This window comes from Symphalangus syndactylus, chromosome 7 (assembly GCF_028878055.3).
Source record: "Symphalangus syndactylus isolate Jambi chromosome 7, NHGRI_mSymSyn1-v2.1_pri, whole genome shotgun sequence".
Taxonomy (NCBI): domain Eukaryota; kingdom Metazoa; phylum Chordata; class Mammalia; order Primates; family Hylobatidae; genus Symphalangus; species Symphalangus syndactylus.
Window position 1 is genome coordinate 92,843,897 of NC_072429.2, and position 27,813 is coordinate 92,871,709.

At 41.7% G+C, this 27,813-nt stretch overlaps 1 protein-coding gene across 2 annotated transcripts in view; it reads right to left on the reverse strand.

Moving 5' to 3' along the window:
• Nucleotides 1-27,813, reverse strand: part of GEM (GTP binding protein overexpressed in skeletal muscle) — a 55,860-nt gene that overhangs the window by 20,388 nt on the left and 7,659 nt on the right. The window lies entirely within an intron of this gene.

Here is a 27,813-nt window from a genome sequence, read left to right on the forward strand (position 1 = left end):
CATGCAGTGAGACTCTCCTCAGCTCTGAAGTGCAGCCACCAGCACTGGGTAGTGGTAAGTAAGTGAAAAAAATTGGACAATGTCATATTAGTACAGAGGTGGCTGTATGCATGTGTAGGTCAGCCTCCTTCACATGACTGGGAGCTGCTGGAAGGCAGGACTATTCCTGTCCATCTCTGTATCCCAGCTCCTAGGAGCAAACCTGGCACACAGAGGGAACTCAGTATGTGTCTATTGAAAAACTGAATAAATGAACAACATGCACCATCACCTTATCTGGTCAGTTATTTAAAAGCCCCTAATTTCATCATTGCACGGTAACTCTTCAGATGGACAGGCCTTCATCCCAGGCAGTGGAGCTGAGTGATTCAACAATCATGTGCTCAGCTCTCACGATGTGCCAAGGTACAACAAGGCCCCACATTGGAGAGGATCAGGGCCCAGAAGGAAAGAAAGATGTGCACACATAGGGTGTCATCGGATGCAGAATGTGGTGAGATGCAATGCTAGAGGTAACACAACGAATGAGATGAGGGCACAGACCACAGGGTCTCCTCCCTTGTGAGAGAGCCTCCCCGCCCCTCAGTATGCCTGCCTGGACCCATGCAGCACACTCTTGTAATTACTCTCCTCTCCCTTGGGAAGAGCAACATTGGGAACCATCTCCTCTGGTCCCCTCCTCAGGTCCTTCTCCTTCCATGGAAAAGGAGTGATCTTCCTGATTGGCGAGATCAGGGAAGAGACTGAGCATGTGCAATCAGGTCTCCTTACTTGTTCGCTGGAGCAAGGCTGCCTGCAGGATGGGGCATTACTTTTCCTTTTCTTCTTCCTTCAAGTGGCACAAGGCCTGCAGTTGCTCTCTGTATGAACAATATGGCAATCCTAGTAGACAGCCCTCCAACAGCTTTCCCTCTCAGAGGATAGATCACAATTGGTCTAAATCAGTCAAGGTAAGCTCATCTCCTATGTCAGGGATTGATCTAAATATGGACACTTGATCTCGTTGTGGTCAATAAGATGCAAAAGAATGAAAGCTCCTGAGAAAGAATTTCCTCATAAATAAAAAGAAATCCCTCCTTTGTCAACCCACCTCTTCCTGTCTCCCAAATCTATGGTCTGAGAACTTTTGAGGTTTATCACTCCTTTAAACCTCAACTTACAGGGAGGTGGGGATCATATCTGATATATTTACCACTGCACAGTCAGTATCTAGCGTAGTGCCTGGCTCATAGGTGGCATTTAATAATTATATTGACTGGTTGAATACAGAATGTGATTACTTCCAGCTAGAGTGATTGAGAAGGCTTGATATAGTGATATTAAGATGAGCCTTTAAATGTAATAATACTCATAACATTAATGAGAATAATGAGAAACTGAAATGTAGAAACTTTGATTAACTTGCCCAAGGTCCCACAGCTAGAAAATGGTAAAGCTAAAGATTTGAACCCCAACTTCTCATTCCACAGAACATGGACTTAATCCAGTAGGACACTGGGAACCATAAATTCAACAATTCAACTCAACAAACATGTAAAATACCTATTATATGGCAGGCTCTAGGAATACAAATAAATGACAGTCCCTGTACAAGATGGTCAGGAAGAAAACCAAGTAATTAACAATATTAATAGCTGCCCATTATAGAGCCAGGTATTTTGTCAACCGATTTACATGTATCATGTCATTTAATATTTTCAACAATCCTATGTGGTCATTATTAACACTATCCTCATTTTGCAAATTAGGGAACCGAGTCAGAGATATTAAGTAACTTATCCAGGATCACACAGCCCAGTGACAGAACTGTGACTTGTATCCAAGCAATTGTACTTCAGAGTAGCAGCCATTTTATACCCAAAACCATCATTGTAAAGTGACATGACAGACCCTATCACAGAAGTGTGTAATGATGGAGGCAGCAAAGGAGTTGGGGTGATAAACTGTGCTTGAGTGGACCAGAGAAAACTTTACAAAATAATATTCAGCCATCCACATGTTTTGAAGTACGGAGAGAAATTGGCAGAGGAGTTTCTTCATGTGTGTATGTGTTGTTGGGGGAGGGCGTGTGTATTTGTGTGTGCACATGTGGGGAGAGGGCATATGTATTTGTGTGTGCACATGTGGGGGGAGGGCGTGTGTATTTGTGTGTGCACATGTGGGGAGAGGGCGTATGTATTTGTGTGTGCACATGTGGGGAGAGGGCATATGTATTTGTGTGTGCACATGTGGGGGGAGGGCGTGTGTATTTGTGTGTGCACATGTGAGGGGAGGGTGTGTGTATTTGTGTGTGCACATGTCAGGGGAGGGCGTGTGTATTTGTGTGTTCCATGCATGTGCACACACCAACATGTGGACAGGATATGCATATGCAAAAATAACATCTGGAAAGAAAGGCTATCTGAGATGGCTGGAGAACAATGTAGCTGTGGGGAAAATGCAAGATAAGATAGAGCCAGAAAGGTAGTTATGGGTCCTCAAAAAAATTCTGAGCTGTCAAAGAAAAGGCCAACGCTCTGTTTACTCCTCTGCCAGAAACTCAAAGTTCCAGCAGGAGCTCAGATGACAGGAGGTAAGGAGAAACCTATCAAGGTCCAGAAGCAAACAAAGAGAAGCCAGCTCCTCAGCCTTGATGTCTGAATGGGTGCAGAAGCCATGACATGCGGGTACACATCCAAGGGCCAGGAGGTACCCACAGTTTCTATAAGGGAGCAGCTCCAAAAAATGGAGCTAAGAGGCTCACACGAGGCCGGCTGGCTGCGCCCCACCCCCCCCAAAGGGAACCTGAGATCTGCCAGGACCAGCCAGAGCACCTGAGAGAGATGTGCCCGTGCACAGCGCCACCTGCTGGCTCAGGGAGGCGTTTCCTGCTCAAACACCCACTTTCTATTCATCTCTTCCACTTTCTCCTCCCACACCACTTCTCTCCTCTCCACTTCTTTGTCCTGGACCTATGTGATTTTTCTGAGCACCCAATACACAGCAAATACAGTTTGTGCTCAGCCAAGGGATTGCCATCTATACGCAATGTGAAACATCACGGTTGGATGGGGAACAGATGTTTCTGCCCATTAAAATTTACATGAAAACTATAAATGTTCCTCTGACAAATGAAATAAGTAGAAACCTCTGAGAAACTGTAAAGTCATCACCCTTGGGAAATTCAGCAGGAGTGATGCGTGACCCAGTGGCAACAGTGCTTGCCATTTTTCTCTCTAAATTAAAACACAATCTGGGTAGAGAAAAGCAAGCCCCTTGCAAATGACACATAGAACCAATATCCTTGGCTATGTTTCTCACATTAGGGAGTTCTCTCCTTGGGTTAAGAAATTGCATAGCAAAAATGCCATCATCATAATTATTACCCTAAAGAATTTTATTAGGCATCCATCCATTTGTATGCTTAGATTACATAATTTTGTATGTGGTTTGGTGTCAGGTTTTACGTTGTTTTTTGTAACTTCAAATTGCCAATGAGAAAAACCATATATTCAGTCTTTCACTGCATGAATTTTGAAGAGCCCATTAGGTATTGGGCCAGATGCTAGGCTGTCTCTGGGATGCACAAATTAAAACAACACAATCCTTGCCCTTAATAAAATTATAATCACTGAACCCACATTCAGTACTGAAATGTCTGTTCACCTCAAAGACCAAGCCCTGTCATCACACATGGACAAGATCATAGTGAGACTTCAGCTGGGGAAAGAGGAACCACTGAGCCTGAGAAAAAGGGTATGCAGTTCTCCCAATCCTAATGTACCAAAAGTGCTCCTGCCCTCCAAGGACACAAAGATGTGTACAAAGCAAAGGGTAACCAGAAGAGAAAACAGCAGAAGTATTCTCAAATAGCAATTGGTATTTGGTGCTTAAAAATCTAACTCCATTAGTTCCTTTATCCATTATTATGGGATGATTTCGTTAGTATGTCAGATTCTCCAAGTACATTTGTTTGTTAGTCCTTTCTAGATTGCGAGAAACTGAGACATTCTCAGCTGTAGACTTACTGTAAGAGAAGCAAGAAACTATGTTGACTGCTGCCCTGCTGAGTTTCATAGAAAACACAAATTTCATACAGATTGCCACACAACTTCTACTTTCTCATTGAGAATCTTCATTGCAAAAATTGGAAACTGTCTCAAGTCACTTTTTTTTTTTTTTTTTGAGACAGGGTCTTACTCTGTCGCCTAGGCTGCAGTGTAATGGCACCATCACAGTTCAGTTCACTGTAGCCTTGACCTCCCGAGCTCAGGTGATCCTCCCATTTCATTCTCCTGAGTAGCTGGGACCACAGGCACACCACCACCCCCAGCTAATTTTTGGATTTTTTTGTAAAGATGAGGTTTCACCTGTTGCCCAGGCTGGTCTCAAACTCCTGGGCTCATGCAATCCTCCTACTTTGGCTTCCTGAAGTGCTGGGATTACAGGAGTGAGCCACCATGCCTGGCCAATTTTTTAAAATATTGGTGGATATTATTAAAATGCAGATATCTTGAAGCCCTAAGGGACTTCTTCGAGGGGTCAGAGACAGGAAATAGAAATCTATCAGAATCCAAGACTCACACACTGTCTCACGCCCTCTTTCCACATGGCCTCTCCATATCTGCTTCTTGCCACGTATGTTTCTCTTCTCTCCACACACTAGCTTTGCTTCTTCTCACCCCATAGCTCTAGTCCCTTTGTTCCAGCCACAGGCAGGGACAGACAATCTTGCAGACCCAATTCCAAAGTCCCAGGAAAGAGCATGTGATTGGCTAAGCTTGGATGAAACAGTCAACCTTGGTCCAATCGACTGAAGCCTGGAAGGCAGAGCCTGGAACTGCCACACAGAAGCCTTGAGTGTGAAAGGAGGAGGCTCTCTAAAGAAAGGGATTGCTGTGAACTGAGCAAAGGCCACAAAAGGTGTCTGCTCATCTTTGGCAATTCTGTCATCTCCCCTCAGAGGGCTTCCCTTGCTCCCTGTCCCGGGGCTCTGCTTTATGGTGACCCAGATACTGGTAGTCTCTACTCGCTAAGTTTCTCCCCTCTCTTATTCCCTGTCTCATGACTTCTTCTTACCTATAGTTGCTATTATTTCACGCCTTCTACTCACTGCCTGTCTCTATGTCTCTTGACTTCTGTGCCGCTTGATTGACAGCATCACTCTGAGTTAACAGAATTAATTCTGCCAAAAAGTAGATTGGGTTGGATGGGCCTGTCAACCTCAACTGACCTGTAGTTCTCTTTGGGTCAGTCACCAGTTGATCTGTGGTCCCATCAGCTATGGCCAGGGTAGTGGGGTTTCCAGGGTATAGAATAGAGATGGAGGGTAAAAAAATAAACAAACCATCTGCTTCTGCTTTTCCCAGAAAAGAGCCATGGGTCTGGCAATTTTCCTATGAGCTTCTAATACATTACAAAAGACCTGTCATGTCTCCAAATACTCTCTCGACATATTAATAAAATAAGCTCCTTAGGAATCTCTACGCTTTTTAAATTCTCAAACAATAACTAGTTTAGCATTTCATATACATTTAATACAATTAGTACATTTAATAAAATAAAATTACTACTGTACTACTCAGTGTACTATTGTACTCTCAGCTGGTATTTTACTAAACCTTAATAAACCTTGTCCTTCTCAAATACCTACTTCCAAGAGTCTTAAAGTAAAACAGGGCAAGCAATTGATAGATTAAAGGAAAAAACCCCTACACATCACAAAATCGTTGACTGCTACATAACATCTTGGTGACTAAGGCCTTACAATCCTGGTGGTAATATTGTGGTTCTTTTTGTAAAATTCTCTGTAAATTACTTATTTAATCAACTAGAGGCAAGCAGTACACAAGTATCTGCCCTCTGTCCTGCTCTTCACTGAGAAATATGAGCTAATTAATATGAAATGTTACAATGCCTCAATTCTTACTATAAATTAAGGAGAAATGTAACACACAAAGTAAGAGGAAAGAATATATCACTGAGAACAAAAGAACATATCACTGAGAACCAATAGGAGTTTTAGGAAAAGACAGATACATCATGTTACACATAAGATCCCAAATATTTTAATCTCCTAGATACAAGCCAAGCTTCCAATTCATTTACCACCTAAAACATCCAGTTACTAGTGAGCACATCCATATACTGAAGATGCAGATCCTCTGCTGCAGAAAGTTCTTTCACCCAAGAATAGTCACATACCCATCCTTGCTGCCAGCCCAGATGGGGCTTCTCAGCTAGGGAAAATTTCATTGGGGTATGATGAGTTTTATCTAATTGATAGCCACAGATGGGCAATCTTTCTGTCATGCCACTCAATAAAGATGTCCTTTTGGGCTCATTTACAAAACTGAAATGTAAAATATTATTTTAAATGGTAGGGGAGCACAAAGGCATTGTCTAGCTTTGTACAACTCTTTCCATAAGGAGGGACATTGGTCAGAATTACCCTCATGGTCAGGATACCCAGGCTCAAAAGACAGGAGGAGAAGTAACCTGTCTAAGAAGAGCTATATTCCTGCTTCTTGAAATGAATTCAAATCTGGTGTAGATGGCCTGTCCCTGCCACAGGTCCCTCTCTCACATTTTGTGGTATAAAACAGCTCTTGCCAAGTAGAAGTCCAGCATAAAACCAACAACGATTTCTCTTGAGACACCAGATCTAAAATGGAATAAACCCTTATTAGCAAAGTTCAAAAGTAGCACATGATATCCAGAAAATCTGAGCTACAATAATAAAAAAAAAAATAGAACATGCAAATGTGAGAAACACAATGAGTTTAATTACTGCAAATGTAAATATAGAATTCCTAGGTAAATCTTTTAGAATGAAAAAGCCATGAAAATATATTGATTAGACATGAGCCCCTCGATAGCAGTTGTATATTGCGGTGATACTAAACCATACCAAAACTTCATAGCTTTAAAACAACAATAATTTATTAGTTCACGATACTCTGCGTCGTCAGTATGGGCTAGAGGCAGATGGGTGCTTCTCATCTGGGCTTATTTATGTGGCAACTATCAGGTAGCAGTCTAGCAGGGACTAGATGATGCAAAATAGCCTTGCTCATCTGACTGGCTGTTGGTTGGGCCTCTCTCTCTCCATGTGGTCTCTCATCTCCAACCAGATTAGCCTTGGTTCTTCCCATGGCAGCAGTAGCATTCCAAGAGAACAAGACTGGAAGCTGCAAGCCCTGAACTCCCACAGCTAAAACTCCCATAATGTGTAACTTCCTTCATCCTATTGGACAAAGCAAGTCACAAGGTCAGCTCACATTCAAAATGCGAAATAGACTTCATCTATTGATGGGAAGAAAGGCAAAGTCATATTGCTCACAGCATCCAATACAGAGAAAGGAGGAATCTATGGCCATTTATTGCAATCTATACAAGCAAAGAAACACATCCTAATGAGCTCTATTCTCCCCAGCACCTAATATAAGGTTTGGTACACATGGACAATATTTGAAGTCTGTTGTTAAATGAATACATAAGTCTTTAGAAATATAGTTAATCCATTGCTGATAAGAGAAATTTCAAAATTAAAACTGCCAGTGCTTTTTTAAAATTAGGGTATTGATCTTTATCAACTCTAGTCTTATGCCACTATCCTTACGCTTTCTCTTACATTGGCATGAAAATTTGTTTTCTCCAAATAACTAAGCTGAGATGAGGCTAATTTTGACATCTCCTTGAAAATTTGTGCTAGTTCTCTAATCTAGCTTCTATTATCATCAAAATAACATGGGCCATACCAGATATAATTGTATAATCTGCTTATAAATATAACCCCAATGTTCTGTCCCACAACATCCAAAAGCATACACAACCACAATTCATTGTGGCAGGAATGCAGGCTTATTCATAGCTCATCATAAACAAACTGGGGGCTCATTTCAAAGTCTACCTAGGAAGGGCACCCAGAAATGTCCACCTTTTAAGTTCTCCTTTTTTTCTTTTCCATCCGCAGGCCCTTCTCTTTTCATGAATGGTAGCATGTTTGCTGCTGAGTAGTTTTGTCGGCCTGTTTCCCACCTGTAGAATTTGGGGAGGTGGAGGAGGTCTGATAGCCTTCCTTCATTTCATGCTCTGTCCCTTTCAGGGTAAACTGGCAGCCTTTCTTGTGGTATAAAATTATTAAAAACCTTGTGAGTCCTCTGTGTATGTCACAGGAATTCATTCCATTAGGCAAGAGTCTTGTCCACAGATCTTTGCTAGATAATTTATTTCTATTTTTACTTTTGCTGAGATGGCTGAGGGACAACGCCCTTAAGCTTCTTAGATGATCTCTGGTTTGATTAAGATATCTGTGTGCCACACCCTTCAAGGAGGCTTTTGCGTGACTGAATGCTCTGATCTTTTGATCTTTCTGAGATAATAGTAAAAGGTAGTGATGGAGGATTTTTCTTGGCCCCTTCGTTCCACTTGCAGCAGGGGTGTCCTGTCTACTCGGCCTGCCATGCTGAACCCCTTGCGGGAGGGAGCACATGAGTGAGTGAGTGCGAGATCTGGTCAGCTGCTCCAGGCGCCTGCAGAAGCAAGCTCCATGGAGGGCTCATGGTGGTACCCAGATGGGGGTGCCTGTGACCCTGAAGCCCCAGGGTGAGTGTTACAGTGCTCTTTTAGTTCCACCGTCCACAGGCAGCAGTGTGTTAGCAGCTCAGTTGACCCCTTGTAGTGGCACTTGGGTGAGGGCGCCCATGACCCCAAGACCCCAGAGAGTGTGTTACAGTGTTCTTTTAGTTTTGCTGTCTGTGGAAAGTGGTGTATTAGCAGTTCAGTTGGCCCTTTTCCTTGTTGCTTAGGGCAGCTGCCCTCCGCCAGAGAGGGCAAAGGGCCAGTGTGATGACCTGTCTGGGTACCCACACTCAGTGGGTCCCAAGCTCTTGTCCAGCATCCAGGAATAATGAGGTTGCTCAGACAATTGAAGAGTAGATAATTTTATTACACATTAAAAACAGCTCTCAGCAGAGAGGGGAGCTGGAGACGGGGCAAGATGGGCAGGCTGTCTTACCCCAAAGTCTGGTTGTCTCTTCCATAGTCTGGCCATCTCTTCCCTGAAGTCCAGCCAACTCCCACACTACTGACTGAGTATGGGGTCTTTATAGGCACAGGATGGGGGCAGGGCAGGCCTTAGGTAGTTTTGGAAAAGACAATATTTGACTGGTAAAAAGACATTATTCAGAAAGAACCAATCAGGAGAGAGCGGGCAAACAGGAATAGAAGTTCTCACGTTGGGCCATGGGTTTCAGGCTACTTTGGCTTGAAGGTGGGGTTTCGCCAGGGACCCGCTCATGTCTGCCTAGAATTTCTCTGCCTCCTACCTCTATCGATTGTACAGCCACATCCTCAGCTTTTTTTTTTTTTAAGAGGATGCTTTCCTAACAAGAGATCTTTCTATCTTAGCATCTTTTGCAATCTGAATAAGCTAAGCATTTTCCAAAACACGAAGTCTTGGATCTTTTTTCTTTCAAGAGTTACCTTGCTCCTCTTGCATTTGACTGTGAGCAGCAAGAAGATCCCGGCCATACCTTTAACACTTTGCCTGGAAACCTCCTCACCTTGATATCCAAGCTCATCATTTACAAACGTTGCTTTCCACATAAGTGCAAGTCATAATTCTGCTAAGTGTATGAGGATCCACTTTCCTCCAGTTTCCAATAACGTGTTTCTCCTTTCCTTTGGAATTCTCACCAGAATAGTCCTTAAAATTTAGATTTCTTGCAACTCAAAACCACAATGAGATACCATCTCATACCAGTTAGAATGGCGATCATTAAAAAGTCAGGAAACAACAAATGCTGGAGAGGATGTGGAGAAATAGGAACACTTTTACACTGTTGGTGGGACTGTAAACTAGTTCAACCATTGTGGAAGTCAGTGTGGCCATTCCTCAGGGATCTCGAACTAGAAATACCATTTGACCCAGCCATCCCATTACTGGGTATATACCCAAAGGATTATAAATCATGCTGCTATAAAGACACATGCACACATATGTTTATTGCGGCACTATTCACAATAGCAAAGACTTGGGACCAACCCAAATGTCCAACAATGATAGACTGGATTAAGAAAATGCAGCACATATACACCATGGAATACTAGGCAGCCATAAAAAATGATGAGTTCATGTCCTTTGTAGGGACATGGATGAAGCTGGAAACCATCATTCTCAGCAAACTATCACAAGGACAAAAAACCAAACACCACATGTTCTCACTCATAGGTGGGAATTGAACAATGAGAACACATGGACACAGGAAGGGGAACATCACACACAGGGGACTGTTGTGGGGTGGGAGGAGGGGGGAGAGATAGCATTAGGAGACATACCTAATGCTAAATGATGAGTTAATGGGTGCAGCACACCAACATGGCACATGTGTACATATGTAATAAACCTGCACATTGTGCACATGTACCCTAAAACTTAAAGTATAATAATAATATTTTTTTAAAAAGTTTAGATTTCTATTAATAGTCCATTCACAACCATTTAGGTATTCTCTTTTTTTTTTTTTTGAGACGGAGTCTCGCTCTGTCGCCCAGGCTGGAGTGCAGTGGTGCAATCTCGGCTCACTGCAAGCTCCGCCTCCCGGGTTCACGCCATTCTCCTGCCTCAGCCTCTCTGAGTAGCTGGGACTACAGGCGCCCGCCACCACGCCCGGCTAACTTTTTGTATTTTTAGTAGAGACGGGGTTTCACCGTGGTCTCGATCTCCTGACCTCGTGATCCGCCCGCCTCGGCCTCCCAAAGTGCTGGGATTACAAGCGTGAGCCACCACGCCCGGCCCCATTTAGGTATTCTCTAAGATGATTCTTCTGAGCCCTCCCCAGCAAAGACTTTTCTAGAGCCCATAGGCACTTTTCTTAGAGCCCATAGGCAATTGTAAGGGTTGCTTCAATAGTGCTGACCCCTCTGAACAATACTTTCATTTATATATAGTTTGCAAAGTGCTTTTTAAAATATTATCTTTATGACATCCAGGTGAGGAAAACAAGGCAGTCTTCCTAGCCCCATTTTTCAGATGATGAAACCAAGGCTCAGAGACCTTTCAAAGGTAAGTGACAAGGAAAGGGCTAAAACCTTAGGTCTTCTGCTTTTTACTTTTAAAACATTGTTCCAAGCTCCCTCCCTTCCCTAAAGATAAAATCTTTTTTTTTTTTTTTTTTTTTTTTTTGGAGACGGAGTCTCGCTCTGTCACCCAGGCTGGAGTGCAGTGGCGCAGTCTCGGCTCACTGCAAGCTCCGCCTCCCGGGTTCACGCCATTCTCCTGTCTCAGCCTCTCCGAGTAGCTGGGACTACAGGCGCCCGCCACCACGCCCGGCTAATTTTTTTTGTATTTTTAGTAGAGACGGGGTTTCACCGTGGTCTCGATCTCCTGACCTTGTGATCCGCCCGCCTCGGCCTCCCAAAGTGCTGGGATTACAAGCGTGAGCCACCGCGCCCGGCCCCTAAAGATAAAATCTTATTCTGCTGGTAGATTAGCAGAATAAAGGGAACTTAAGCCTTTGAAAATTGAACAGATCTTCATTTTAGTTTCTTTTGAGAGAAGGGAGTTTTCCATAAAATTTAGCATCCAGGCAAGCACAAAAGTCAAGGGAGAAGATGAAGGAGGCGAGGTCTGTCAGCAGTGAGCTCAGTCCAGTTGGCAGAGGATATCTGAGATGCTTTGGCACCTTGTGCCTGGATCTATGAAGTGCCCACTGATAAAACCTAAGCTTAGTTTTAAATAAACAGTAAGTCTTCCTTCCATCTTGACCAAGAAAAAGCTAGATATGCCAGGGGCTTCCCATCTAACTTTCAACAAATCTGGACTATTTGCCCAGAACAAAGAAGCCCTTAAAATCAACCGTCCATGGAAACATTCAAAGAAACCAAGAGATTAATCTATCTACAGAGGCCTCTGGTCCAAGATGGCAGAGTCAACAGGCCTTGACCTCCCCTCCTTCCTAAAATCACATTGACATGCCAGTAAAGACAAGAATAAATCACATAAAAGAAGCCTTCAACAAGTCAGAAATTTGGCAGATTTCTGGGAATAAAGAGAGAAGATGAGATTGCACTGGCAGATAAAACAGAGAAGAGGCAGCAACAGCTCAGAATGTACACCACAGAAAGCTGTAGCTAAGGCTGGAGCCATTTTGAGGGCTCTGAGTTCAAAGTCAGCAGGAACAGAGTGGGAGTGGGAAGAGGAGCAGAAATCAGGAGGATGAATGGAAGGCCTGCTGCTGGAACAGAGAGGCGAGTCAGGCTGCATCTCCACCTTTATATCTGGAGAACTGTCAGCTGGAGGATGACAGACACCTGGGAAGAAACCAAAACTATGCTTGCTAGAGAGAGTAAAAACTCTCCTTGGGGAGGACCACATCTGCTGGTTCACATGCTGGCCCCTGCTATGGGCACCCATCATTAGGCCTGCCTTGCATTCATTCTCCCTTTCTTTTAGAACTCCAAGTTTGCTTCGGGGAACCACTTATCTTGCACTGCCTACAGTTTGGTCAACCAAGAAACTGTGAGCCAAGGTGCCTTCCTCTCTTGGCTAAGGGGAAGCTCCCTGACCCAAGAGAGGCCAATCAGATCATCTCTCAAACAGACTGACACAAACACTGAAAACAGCTCAAGTTTTTTCACCTTCCATTAGAGATGTTTCACCTTCACGGAGATGTTGCCTAGAGGTAAATCCCTAGAGATGGTCTGATTTCTGTGGACCCTGGCTCCTATCCTGCCCTGAACCTGGTTCTTCTACTTTACCCTGGACTTTGTATACTACCCCATATCTTCCCCTTAAGTTTCCCTTGCATCGGAAGAACAATAACTGATACATAAACCCAGAGTAGCGCCCTTATTGTATAGCATTTCCCTTCTTGCCATCTACCGTATAGCAAAGGCTGCCAGTCCACACTCACTAGTTCTGGGCTAACTATGAGAGCTTCCATTCAAAGAAGCCACAGACCTATGCAACAGTGGAAACCAATGTCACAAAATAGAGAGGCCTAGATAATCAAACTAAATATCTGTCGTCAAAGGAAACAGCTAATTAAGTGTTGAGAAGACAACTTAAAAATAATTCTAATTAGTATACTTACAGAGATCTGAGACAATTATGCCTAAAAAACCTACGGTAGGTAAAAAAAGGAACAATAAAAAATATGATAACCAAATATTTTTAAATTATTAGGAAGCTACCAAAAAATGTCAGGGAGATCACCTAGAATATATAGCAAAAGCCAAAGAAATGAAAAATAAAAGCAAAATGTTAAGAGTCATATAGAGGACTTATCCAGTAGTAACCCGCATATGAATTTCAGAAAGAGAAAATACAAGGGAGAAAAATAGGAAATAAATAACAGAAGAAAATTTCCCAGAGCTAAAGAAAGATATGTGGTTTATAGATTACAAGGGCTTAGCAAGTACAGAGCAGAGAAACAAAAAAGATCCATTCAAGGATACATCATTGAAACTTCTGAATATCATGGACAAAGGGAAGATCTATTTGTCCTTAGATTTTAAAAAATGAAGATTAAATATAAAAGACTAAAAATTAGATTGGTGTCACAACATCCATTGTTGCTTATGGATGTTGAAAAATATTCTCAAAGTTCTAAGAGAAAATTTATTTTGAACCTAATATTCTGTAAATAGCCAAAATCGCAATGACGTATGAGGTGAAAATGATGAAATTGTCTCACAAGAGCTCAAAAAAATGACCTCCCACACAATCTTTTTGGAAAATAAATTCCTTTAAAAGTATCCAGCAAGTCAAAGAAAATGTGGAATCCAAGAAAAAAGAAAAGCATGGACTCTAATACACAGGGGACCCAATCAAGTAGCTCAATGTAAAAAAAAAAAGAAAAGAAAAGAAATTTTTTTTAAAAGCCTGGGATAACAGTTGTACAGCACTTAGGAAGTAACCAATCTAAATTAAAACAATAAATCAGAGAACTCAGAGAATAAGTCTTCAAGAAGTGAAATCACATTAATAAATTAAGCAGCTGGATGCTCTTGGTGATAATATGAAGTTATGTGCTTCTTTTGTACACAGTAAAAATAAAAAAAAAAAAGACAAATAGAAACCCTATTTGGGGAGAAGCATACAAAGATAAGGAAACCACAACCAAATTCAGAACGAAGCCAAAGTGCAGTATGACTCTGAGCCACTGAGAGTGAAAAGAAAAGGTAATTCATCTGACCCTGATGATTGGAACATTTTACTTTGTGTAGTTCAGTTCTGTGGTATATGACTACATTTCCTTCCAACTGCATGTTCTACACAAAATAATATTTACATGATTCATGTTATTGTAAACTTTTATTGCTGTTCCATTTTTATTGTAAAGTAAAATAAAGATACAAGAGAGGCACAAACCAAACATATAATTTAATGAATTACTATTAGGAGAGCATTCATTTAACTACTGCTCAGCTCCAGGAAGAGAACTTTGCTACCCACCCAGAATCCCCTCCATTTTCACTATCCCATTCTCAACCCTCCTGGGTTTTACACTAATCATTTCCTTGGATATTTTATCACCCAAGTATGCATCCTTAGCTGTTAGAGTTTAATCTCAACCACTTTAAAAATTTGATATCTCTTAAGGCTTTTTTTAATGTATAGGCTTCCCCTCTATCCCTCTTTTTTTCTTAACATTTTATGTATTGAAAAATACGTAGTCTGGGCACTGCTGAGTGCATACTTACAGTGCAGTTCAGCAGGTTAATCTTCTCTGTATTCCTAAAAATGGGCCTCTAGATTCAGAGCTGGGATTGGGCTCAGGTTCTATTCTTCTCACAGGATAATAGGTGGTAATATGTTCCTCTTTTTTTTTCTTCTTTTTTTTTTCTTTTTGTTGTTAAGTTTTGCTGTTGTTTCAGTTTTATTGACATAAAATTTACATCCTATACAATTCAACCACTTAATGTGTGCAATTCAGTGGTTTTTAGTATATTCATAGGTGATAAAAATGTAGCAAAATTAGCTGTAGTATTGAGTCAATTTTACAACATTTTAATCAACTCGAAAAGAAACCCCATGCTGTCTAGCCATCATTCTTTTAAATCCATAGTCCTCCCCATCAGCTTTAGGCAATCACTAATCCACTTTCTGCCTCTACTGAATTGCCTATTCTGGACATTTCCTATAAATGGAATTATATAATGTTTGGTTTCTGTGACTGGCTTCTTTCTTCAACAATGTTTTCAAGGTGGTTATATATTGTTTCATTAGGAGGCACAAAATGTCCAATCTTCACTCTTTTTTCATATTAAAGGATGTTGAAGCTCAATGTGTAGAGCTAATCAGGGATTGCAAATGGTGATATTCAAATTTTATCATTTATTTCACATTTATCAGCCTAAATATTTACCTAAAGAGTATTTCCACTCTTTTACAATATTGTTTTCCAGTAGTAAACTTCAAATGGAAAAGGCAGAATAAATGCTTGATTCTTTCCCGGTCTTCACAAGTTTTCAAGATAATCTCATCACAAATGTAATTGTGATCAATTACATTTAAATATATACATATATAAAAACTTAACAGTCATGGATTTAAACATATTTGATAGATTTTTATTGATTCCAACTATCATTCTTTTTCAAGCTCAATTTATACTATCTTTGGCCAGTGGGACTCCAAGGAAACCAAGGAAGGACACCAAGTCACACAGAAAGACGCAGTAACTTGCCCTAGTTCACAGAGCTACAGATTAGATTTAAATAAGGGGATCTGTCACCAAAGCCCTATGCTTAGCTACTATGTCATTATACCACTGCCCCAATTCAAAAATATAGTAAAAGGACACATCTCATTGATCAAAGCACGAAAAAGACAAAATATTTAAGTATTATACAAGAAATGTGCAGTCCTACATGAAGAAAACTTTGAATCTCTATGTAGAAATATAAGACTCAAATATGGAATTATATACTTAATGGAATTATATACTTAATCTTAAACAGGGCAAATGAATAATATAAAAATATCAAGTCAATTATCTCGAAATTTTTACTTAAATTACCTCTGATTTGTTCAATTATCTCTACATTTAATATGATCTCAATTTTAAAAAAAAACAGGATTATTAGGAGGACTAGACACATTGCTTCTAAAGGAAAAATGTTTGGGTGGTATCTGGGATATAAACATGCAAGATAAGCCACGAAAAAATATTTAAAAGAATGGCCACAGGAGGGTGGGGAGCATTGTACTGTCATGTATTTTAAAATAATATAAAACTACAGTTATTGAAACACTTTGGGATGTGCACAGGAAGAGAAATGCAAATACTATTCAGATACATATAGGAATTTTATATATGATAGAGATAGCATTTTAAAACAATGGGAGAAGGTAGATGATTCAACAAGGAAAGTTGGGACCATTGGTCATCTGGAAGAAACAAAGCTCGACCCTCTTCTTTCCTTACAATAAAATAAATTCTAGGTAAATCAAAGATTTTAAAATGTGTTCAGCAATGACAGAAAGCAGCTCAGTGGTTGCCTGGGGCCAAGGGTGGGAGGCCGAGGAGCACGACCTCTTAGAGGTCATGGAAATACCTTATATCTTGATTGGGTGGATGTTACATTTGTCAAACTCATCAGATTGGACACTTAAAATCTGTGTATTTTATTATATATAAATTGTATCTCAATAAAGTTTATTTTAAAATGGGTTCATAAAAGTTCTAGAGGAAAATCTAAGAAATTCTTAGAGTAAAAAATAAAGGGAATACATACATATGTGTGCTTCTAATTATAAATACATTTTATAGATGAATTTTTAATAAATGATTACAGTATCTGCCTTTAAGGAGGATACCAGGCTAAGAAAGAGAATTTCTTTTCATTTTGCTCCCTTTCATACTATTTATATGTTTTACTCTGTGCACTTATTTTTCAATGACAAAAAAGTATTAACAAAAGGAAGCTCATAAATCAAAGATTAAGTTCATTTTTAAGTTATAATAGTACTCAACAGAAAATCTAATATAATAAGTTTTCTGTAATAACATAGAGGTGGAGAAGCAAAGGAGATGAAGGAGAATATAAATAATTAACATCTTATCTTTTATAATGAGGTGTCAGTTGGGAGTTAAAGTGGATATATAGAGAAATAGAAGAATATATGCAGAAAAACAGGAAGAATTAAAAGGAATTATTCTACTAAGGAAGCCAGAGGTAGGAAGGAGTAGAGTTGTATCATTTAAAAAATTACCTTAATGTAATTTTGGTAGCTTCCAAGAACACAACCAGGCAAGCTATACCAGAGGTCATGGAACAGAAAGACTCACAGAGCAAACTAAAACAGCTTAAAACTCACAGCCAGAAGCAAGGAGCAGGGAATGGAGTAGGTTAACACCTTGGCTCTGCAGAGAGAAAGACAGGCATATAACTTTCCCTGTGTGGCCAGAGATCAGGTACTGCCTCTCTGTCTGCAGTATGGTTCGTTTTCACTGATGGGGTAGCTATGAGGACCAGAACTGAGTTTGGAGGAAGGGGGCCCAACAGACAGAAGTGTCTGGAGCTGACACACACTCTTGTTCAAATGGAGCAATGCAGGCACATAGATGCCTGGCCATGGCTGGATCTCACTACCCAGCCTGCTGACCAGAATTTTATTGGCATTTCTACATATAGCACATCTGGGGGCAGAAAGGCAGCGTACTGGGTGTTTCCAGTGGGTGTCACTTCTGTTTGTTCTATTCTTTTTACCATAAACTATGTCTTATGGGTTACGAACTTACTATCACTTGAACACATCTTACGAATTTTGCCTACATCTCACAATCTACTTGCTTACTTGGTATTTATATCTAACCCTTCTAAGTTTTATCTATTCTATTTGTTTTCTTTTTTATAGCAGAATTGAAAATTCTCAAATAATAGAGCAAATATACAAATATAAGTGGAAAACTTTCATTTTTCATCTTTTTTTCATTTTTAAAAAATTTTTCTGGGTACATAGTAGGCGTATGTATTTATGGGCTACATGAGATGTATTGTCATTTTTTATCTTATTATCCTATAAAAATAAAGTTATAATGTGCTTGAAATACTCTTAAAATACTAATAAGTTAAAAGTGAAAATGAAAAACCTTCTACACCTATATCCGTGCATGATTGTAAAAGTGTATCCTTTATTAATAGTTTTATATGTAAGTATTAACGTACTCCTTCGTGTTCTAAACATTTCGTAGCTGAGAGTTTTCATTGTATAAATCACCAAGTAGACCATGAGCAGGGAATACAGGGCAGCAGCTAAGACTTCAGTCCTCGAGGCCAGATACATATGGGTTTGAATCTTGGCTGCGTAACCTAGGCAAGTTACTAAAAGTCTATACCCAGTTTTCCCATCTGTAAGGTGGAAAAAATGAGTACTACTTCCTAGGGTGATTGTGAGAAGGAAATTAAATAAAACATATAAAATGCTTAGCACACCACCTGGAACACTATATAAGTTATCTCCTATTATCATCATTACATTGAGGGTGAGACCACAACTTATATTTCATGTCCCTACAAAGGGTTTAGTATTCAGTAGACTCAGTAAAATCTTAGTGAATTGAATCCGCTGTAGCTACTGTAGAGAAAAAATGGGGGCAGGGGCAGACCTAAGTAAAAACAGTCAAAATGTTTAAAGGAAAACAATTAAGGAAAATAATCCCAGCTAATATGAACCAGCTACTAAGACTTGCAAAATACCTAAGAATTTCCCAACAACTGGTCCCTTATGAAAAGTTTTTTGTTCCTTAGGAAGATTGTATTTAATTACTTTGATTTTGGTCCCAGGTCTTAGCAACATTCTTCTGGCATTCCATGAGGCTCTAGGGCAGACAAGTTAAAACATAGCCCTCTAGAATTTTTGTTCTTCCCCCAAAGGAAATCCAGCAGTGGCCTCTCACTATTATTCAGAGGTTTTTAAAGAAGAGATTGTTTAAGGGATAATTCTTGGCTTTGTAAACAACTCCAAACAGTGGAAGCAGAGTCTGGCTTGTGTCTGGAGCCAGTTAAGTAAGGAATCAGCCCTAAGACTGGGAGAATCCCTGGGGCAGACTGGTCAACCTTTGCCTTCCAGAATGACCAACCTTTAACTCCTGGGAGAGATGGTTGTCTCTGTAAATCCAGATGTTGACCAATCCAGACAAAAACATATGGGGCTTGAATTCAGAGGATGTAAATTCTAATCCTAGTTCAAGCACCCAAAGTGTCTGGGCATTTTTAATGAATCATTGTTCATTCATAAATTCATTCAATAATTGTTGTTCACCAAACATGCTAAGTACTGGAAATACAAAGATGAATAAAAATAGTTATCTGTAGATCATATGAACATGAGTGTATAGATAGATATAGATGGAGAGAAAGGCAGTATCTGATCCTGGGCCACACAGGGAAGGTTATATGCCTGTCTTTCTGCAGACCCAAGGTGTTAATCTACTCCATTCCCTGCCTCTTGCTTCTGGCTGTGAGTTTTAACGTATAAGATGACAGCTTTTTCTAACATGTGAGAATTAAGTGGTACAAAAGATGTTGTTAATAGTCCATTCAGGCTGCTATAGCAAAATACCATAGATCAGGTGGTGAACAACATCAGGTGGTGAATGATAAATATTTCTCACAGTTCTGGAGGCTGGGAATTCCAAGATCAAGGCACTGGCAGGTTCAGTGTCTGGTAAGGGCTCACTTCGTGATTCATAGATGGCACCTTCTTGCTGTGTCCTCACATGGTGGAAGGTGGAAGGGGTCTCCCAGGGGCCTCTTTTATAAGGGCAGCAATTTCATTCATGAGGATTCTGCCTTCATAATCTCATCAATTCCCAAAGCTCCAGCTCCTAATACCATCACATTGGAGATTATATTTCAATGTATGAAGAGGGCGAGGGGGTACAAAAATATTGAGACCACAGCAGATGTTTTAGGCTTTGCAATTCAAATGATTAAATGAAAATCAGAGAGAGAAAAAGAAGTTCTCTTTTCAGATCCCTTTCAAACCTGGCCAGGCACAGTGGCTCACTCCTGTAATCTCAGCACTTTGGGAGGCCATGGCAGGCAGATCACCTGAGGTCAGGAGTTCAAGATCAGCCTGGCCAACATGGCAAAACCCCATCTCTATTAAAAATACAAAAATTAGCTGGGCATGGTGGCACACGCCTGTGATCCCAGATGCTCGGGTGGCTGAGGCAAGAGAATTGCTAGAACTCAGGAGGCAGAGGCTGCAGTGAGCCAATATCGTGCCACTGCACTCCAGCCTGGGTGACACAGCAAGACTCCATCTCAAAAAAAAAAAAAAGAGCCAGGCGCGGTGGCTCACGCTTGTAATCCCAGCACTTTGGGAGGCCGAGGCGGGCGGATCACGAGATCAGGAGATCGAGACCACAGTGAAACCCCGTCTCTACTAAAAAAATACAAAAAAATTAGCCGGGCGTGGTGGCGGGCGCCTGTAGTCCCAGCTACTCGGAGAGGCTGAGGCAGGAGAATGGCGTGAACCCGGGAGGCAGAGCTTGCAGTGAGCCGAGATTGGGCCACTGCACTCCAGCCTGGGTGATAGAGCAAGACTCCGTCTCAAAAAAAAAAAAAAAAAAAGAAGGAAAGAAAGAAAGTGACAGTCAATTTTGCAATAATGAAGACACCATTCTGCCTATAAAATGAGTGAAGATTGACCAATGTGTATGGCTATAGGGTAATAGGCACCTCGAGGGCTGCTTATAAAAGTGTAATTTGGGTCAATATTTCTGCAGGGCCATTTGAAAATAAATCTCCAAAGTTTCAAAAAATGTTTATATCCTCTGGCCCAATATACATGCTTATAGGCATTTATCCCAAGGAAACAGAAACATACAAAAATATTTTTTAATGTATAAGAATGTTCATTAGAATGCTATTTCTAATGCTATAAAATTGGAAATAACCTAAATGCCCAACAATAGGCAATGATTAAATAAATTATAGTTTATTAATACAATGAAACAGGATGCAGCCATTTCTTCACACACTTTTCTGCCTCTTCCAACCCCATTAAGGTACTCCAATTACAGTTATATCATAGATATATTATAGATCATGTGATATATTATAGATCATGTAATTCACTGATACGCATTTTTTTTTCACTCTTTCTCTGTGTTTCCTAAAGGTGTTAATGCCCTTGCACTTCTAGCCTGCCTGGAACACAGGAAAAGTGAGCCTTGGCAGCCAAAGCAATTCCTTGGGCAAGCGGATGCAGTGCGTGCAGCTGGGAGTAAGGCAGGCATGAATGGAGATGGTGAGGGCCAGGGGGACACAGACAGAGCACCACCAGCCACTCTTGTCTCCATTCCGCCCTTCCCTAGCTCCAGGTCCCACCTCAGCTTCTGCATCAACTTCACAGACAGTTGAGATTCCCAGTGCATCTCCACACCAAGGTAAGGAATCATGACCAGAAGGAGTTTGGGGCAGAGCCGCACAATGGTGAGTGCCTATTGTCTCAGCTAGTCAGGAGGCTGAAGCAAGAGGATCACGTGAGCCCAGGAGTTGGAGACTGCACTGAGCTACGGTCATGCCACTGAACTCTAACCTGGGTGACAAAACGAGATCCTGTCTCTTAAAAAATAAAGAAGGAAAAAATAAAGAGTTTGGGGCAGGAAGGAATACATCTACAAACCAGGAAGAAAGAGAAGAAGGAGACATTCCTAAGGGTAAGCTACGTTGTATAAGCAAGCCTCATTGTCTTCCACTCCTGTTGAATGATCAGCCACCCGAGGGCTTCTTCATTTTTGTCACCATCCATCCTATATTGGTCAGTGAAGCTCATCAGGTTACATCCCAAACTGGACAGGCAAAGACAACATCTAGGAACTGTTTGGACCTGCAATCTAGAGTGGAGAAAGCTAACAGCCAGACAACATACAGGCAGGCCACCATCCTGAGCCATACTTCAGGCAAACCAGTAGCCCAAAGTAAAGTATTACAAACACCAGCTCTGTGCTAGGCCCTGGAGAGTTGAGGCTGCTTAAGTGCTTTCTACCGAAGCCCAGATATTTGTCTGGGAACAGAGAAATGGGTTGGTATAAAGTGGGAAAATCAGGACCATAGCTGGTCCACAAACCATAAGGCAGCTGGGCATGGCAGGGCTGAGGTGTGGGCTGCTGGTACCCTTGTAGCCAAGTGCTCAGGGTATGTCATCAGTACCTGCTGCTGAACTACATTAAAATTCATTCCTATATGATACCAAAGAAACCCTCCAGGCACCAATCTTGTCTCTCAGAGATTTTCGTCTTAATGCTCTTGTTTTAAATTTGAAGAAGTTCACGAGCTGGCCGTAATTTACTCCTTCAGCCTTCTCTCTCACTTCTCCTCACACAAGCTCTCCATGCTGGGCAAATCCATGTACACACTGATCTTCCACAAGGGCTTCCATTCCTGCCTCCCAATCATAACCTGCAAAGTTTCACCCCTCACCCAGTCTCTTTCCTTACTCTGACATCATCTGGCTCCCATATGCAAAAGTACACACACATCCATGCACACACCCCACTGTCAAGAACTGTGGAAGGTCTGAGCTTTTACCCTACTTACAAACTAACAACTTAGATTTTGCCCTACTTACAAACAAACATCCATTTCATGGATGCTGGCCAAAGACACAAGACTCCTCAGTCAGAACAAAGGATTTTATTATTCATGCCAGGTACAGCAAGCAGCATAAGTGTCACCATATTTGGCACTGGCTCCCGAAGCTCCAGTTCCCACCAGGCAATGTGAAGATGGTCAGCTGACCCTTGCTCATGTGGTGGGGTTGCATTACAGGAGAGGACCTCAATGCTTAGGGAGCCTGAATCTTATACAGTGAGCAGTGAGCATGCCTGTCCCTTGTTCTGGAAGGAAATGCTATTGCTATCCTCCAAGACTGTTCAGTACACAAACATCTTTGAAAAGATAGTACTTAAGAAATAACAGCCAGTGCCCACTTATAAGACATGCAGAAATGCAGAGGCCTTTGGAGAGATATCTCCCAACCACCTCCAGAAGATAAAAGTAAAGACTGGAGTTGGACTCACTTCTGTTCAAATTCCAGATCCTCTCTCTCTAGCTGTATGATTTTGGACATGTTTCTTAATTTCTCTGAACACATTTTCTCATCTGTAATATAGGTATAATAGCATCCACCATAAAGTTGATGTAGATTGAAATATTCATACAATGTCTAGCAGAGTGCTTATGCCTTGCAAATGCTCACCACATGGCTGCCATCGTTATTAGTAGTAGCATCCAGCTGTCCAAATTCCACAAGTCTTTAAAGCCCTGCATGGTTTACCCACTTTGTGGAAACCGTTGCTTCCCTCCCCATGCCACCTACCAACCACAGAAAGCTCAGCCTCCTTGCTAAAGTCCCCTGCCTCTCCTCTGACAGTTCAGTGAGTTCCAACTGAGGATGGCTCTTGCTCTGTTGTTTCGTCTTGTCGTTTCACCATAAATGTCTGTCATGTCTTCCTACCTGGAGTAGGAGGGCAGGATTCTGTCTTCTACCTCTCAGTATCACCATAGCATGCAGCATAAGACCTAGTACACACCCCAATAAACACTGACAGGGAGATTGCCCAGCCCAAGACAAGCGAGAAATAGTCATTCCTAGGCAACCAGGCCCCTCTCCACTACACAAAAGAAGTGCATTTTTAAAGAGCAGGACGGAGGCCATTCTCGGCAGCATGGAGGTTGAAACCTGCCTGCAGCCTGAGAGCTGCCAGCCCAGCTCCCTCGCCCCCACACCATAACCCCCCACCCTGCAACCTGACCCTCCACATGACTCATCACCAGCACTTACATGAGGGGCCTGCCAGAACCCCAGGAAAAGTAGTTCCCTTGGCAAAGGAAGATAAATCCTGTGCATGAGGAGGAACTTATTTGAAAAGAACCCATTGATTCAAAGTCAAAAAAAGTTATCCTCTGGAAAGACAACTTCCAGCCAACTTCTGGAATTAAAAGAAAACCCCCTCTGATTAAATGCCATGCCTCAGGGTGGCAAAACACATGCACCTCTAACCCTGCCGTAAACTGGCAAGCCAAAGGCATCTTCTGTGGGTATTTTAGTATTTGGTAACCAACTGACAGCTGATTAAATCCAGGTATGCATTGCAGCCTTCTCTGGTCAGCAAAGAACAAACAGGCCTTCCCAGCCATGCCCAGCACATCCCCACTTCCAGAGCTGGCCTTGGAGCCACCACACACGGGCTACCACAGGATCTGGGGCTGTGCGTCACAAGGTGCTCATTCTGTCGCTTTAAAGCAATCACCCCACAGTCATGGGCATTTCTGAGAAGAGATGGCTCAATGCACAATCCTGACAAATCTGCACCTGACACTTGCCTGGAAAACTCTTTTTTTTTTTTTTAAGCCATATTACTGAAAACCAGTGGTAGCAAATGCATTGATGGGGGCTGCTGGGGCCTGAGGTTTTGCACACGAGGTGCTGCAGAGTTGGAGCCCTCACTCTCCTCCCTTCTCTCCTAAGGTTTGGCAAAAAGCCAGGCACACTCACAGACAGCAGGAGTGCTGCAGGAGAGCGGGGCATGCATGCCTCTCCCCCATGCCCCCAAGTGGGAAAGGCCTTGTACAGGGTCTCTTGATTCTTTGGTGAAACGAGAGTGCTCCCACAGGTTGTCCTGTGTGTGCGCGTTTATAACCAAATCAGGAGAAACCACTCAGTGGCCATTTCAACTCGGAGGCTGCAGCACCACTGTGAGGAAGCTGAGGAAGAGTGGGAGGTTGTTGGAGTCGGGGCACAGGGCCCGCATCATCCATCTGCCTCATGGATGAGAGGACCCTGGAGTCCAGTTCTAGCTCTGCCTCTAATAAGCTGAGTGACTGGGTCAGGTTGCCTACCTCAGTTAGCTTTGGATATTCTCCTCACATAAAATCGGGGAATTCAATCTTGTTAATATCATCTCACAGGGCCGTTGTGGGGATCAAGTGTATGATGAGTGCTCAGTACAGGACTTTGGGTGTGGCAAGGGCTCAGTAAAAGAGTGATTTTTAATCTCCCTCAGATTACTTCATCACAAGATGGCTACCAAATAGCCTTCAAGGCATGAGTCCTCTTCCCCAGAGGCTGCAGGAAAGGAATCATCTCTGCTCCTCACCTAGGGCAGACAGCAGGGAGCAGGGAGCAGGGGCAAGGGATGGTTGTTTTCTGGTCACCACACCCCAGACAAGGACATTCAATGCCCATCACTCTCTCCATCTGATAAAGACCATGGCCCCATGACCATAGCTACCACCACCACCTCCACCCAAGGAGCTGGCACCTAAAATCTGGGGGTTCACAGCTTTCTGCTGGAGTGCCTCCACTTTCAAAAAGCTTTTCAGTGAATGCTGTGATGTATTTTAACCAAGACTTATTGAGCACCTGCTCTGAGTTTCTATGCCACTGTCATGGGTGCTGCAAGCTACATGAGGTGTATCTTCCCCAAGCATCTGTTTCACTGGGCTGTATTAATTTAATATTTAGGTCGGTGCAAAAGTAATTGTGGTTTTTGCCATTAAAAGCAATTGTGGTTTTCCCAGCACAAGACAAGGATGCCCTCTCTCACCACTCCTATTCAACATAGTATTGGAGTTTCTGGCCAGAGCAATCAGGCAAGAGAAAGAAATAAAGGGTATTCAAATAGGAAGAAAGGAAGTCAAATTGTCTCTGTTTGCAGGTGACATATATTTAGAAAACTCCATCATCTCAGTCCAAAAACTCCTTAAGCTGATAAGCAACTTCGGCAAAGTCTCAGGATACAAAATCAATAAGCAAAAATCACAAGCATTCCTATACACCAACAATAGACAAGCAGAGAGCCAAATCATGAGTGAACTCCCATTCACAATTGCTACAAAGAGAACAAAATACCTAGGAATATAACTCACAAGGGACATGAAGGACCACTTCGAAGAGAACTACAAACCACTGCTCAAGGAAATAAGAGAGGAGACAAACAAATAGAAAAACATTCCATGCTCAGCGATAGGAAGAATCAATATCATGAAAATGGCCATACTGCCCAAAGTAATTTATAGATTCAATGCTATTCCCATCAAGCTGCCATTGACTTTCTTCACAGAATTGGAAAAAAACTACTTTAAATTTTATATGGAATCAAAAAAGAGCCTGTTTGGCCAAGAAAATCCTAAGCAAAGAGAACAAAGCTGGAGGCATCATGCTACCTGTCTTCAAACTATGCTACAAGGCTACAGTAATCAAAACATTATGCTCCTGCTACCAAACCAATGGAACAGAACAGAGACCTCAGACATAACACTGCACATCTACAACCATCTGATCTTCAACAAACCTGACAAAAACTAGCAATGGGGAAAGGATTCCCTGTTTAATAAATGGTGCTGGGAAAACTGGCTAACCATATGCAGAAAACAGAAACTGGACCCCTTCCTTACACCTTATACAAAAATTAACTCAAGATGGATTAAAGACTTAAATGTAAAACCCAAAACCATAGAAACCTTAGAAGAAAACCTAGGCAATACCATTCAGGACATAGGCATGGGCAAAGACTTCAGGACTAAAACACCAAAAGCAATTGCAATGAAAGCCAAAATAGCAAATGGGATCTAATCAACCTAAAGAGCTTTGGCACAGCAAAAGAAACTATCATTAGAGTGAACAGGCAACATACAGAATGGGAGAAAATTTTTGTAAGTTTCCCATCTGACAAAGGTCTAATACCCAGAATCTACAAGGAACTTAAATGAATTTACAAGAAAAAAAACTCCATAAAAAAGTGGGTGAAGGATATGAACAGACACTTCTTGAAAGAAGACATTTATGCGGCCAACAAACATATGAAAAAAAGCTCATCATCACTGGTCATTACAGAAATGCAAATCAAAACCATGATGAGATACCATCTCACACCAGTTAGAATGGCAATTATTAGAAAGTCAGGAAACAACAGATCCTGGTGAGGCTGTGGAGAAATAGGAACGCTTTTACACCGTTGGTGGGAGTGTAAATTAATTCAACTATTATGGAAGACAGTGTGGTGATTCCTCAAGGATATAGAACCTGAAAGACCACTTGACCCAGCAATCCCATTACTGGGTATATACCCAAAGGATTACAAATCATTCTGCTATAAAGACACATGCACATGTATGTTTATTGCAGCATTATTTACAATAGCAAAGACTTGGAACCAACCCAAATGTCCATCAATGATAGCCTGGATAAAGGAAATGTGGCACATATATACCATGGAATACTATGCAGCCATAAAAAAGAATGAGTTCATGTCCCTTGCAGGGACATGGATAAGCTGGAAGCTGTCATTCTCAGCAAACTAACACAAGAACAGAAAACCAAACACTGCATGTTCTCACTCATAAGTGGGAGTTGAACAATGACAACACATGGACACAGGGCAGGGAACATCACACACCGGGGCCTGTCGGGGTGGGGGGCAAGGGAAAGGAGAGCATTAGGACAAATATCTAATGCATGCGGGACTTAAAACCTAGATGACGGGTTGACAGGTGCAGCAAACCACCATTGCACATGTATACATATGTGACAAACCTGCATCCCAGAACTTAAAAAAAAAAAAAAAGTAATTGCGGTTTTCGCCATTACTTAATGGCGAAAACCGCAATTACTTTTGCATCAACCTACATTTTACACTAAAAAGAAACATGGGCTTGCAGTGGAAGAGACATGGAGGGATGGAGTTGGAATGCCGATGTGCAAGAAGTCTGGACCAAGGCCACCCAAATGACAGTGAGGCAGAAAGGCTCATTGCTTGCACCAGTGAGGCTGCTACCCCAGAGCAGCAGCTGAAGTTACCAGACACC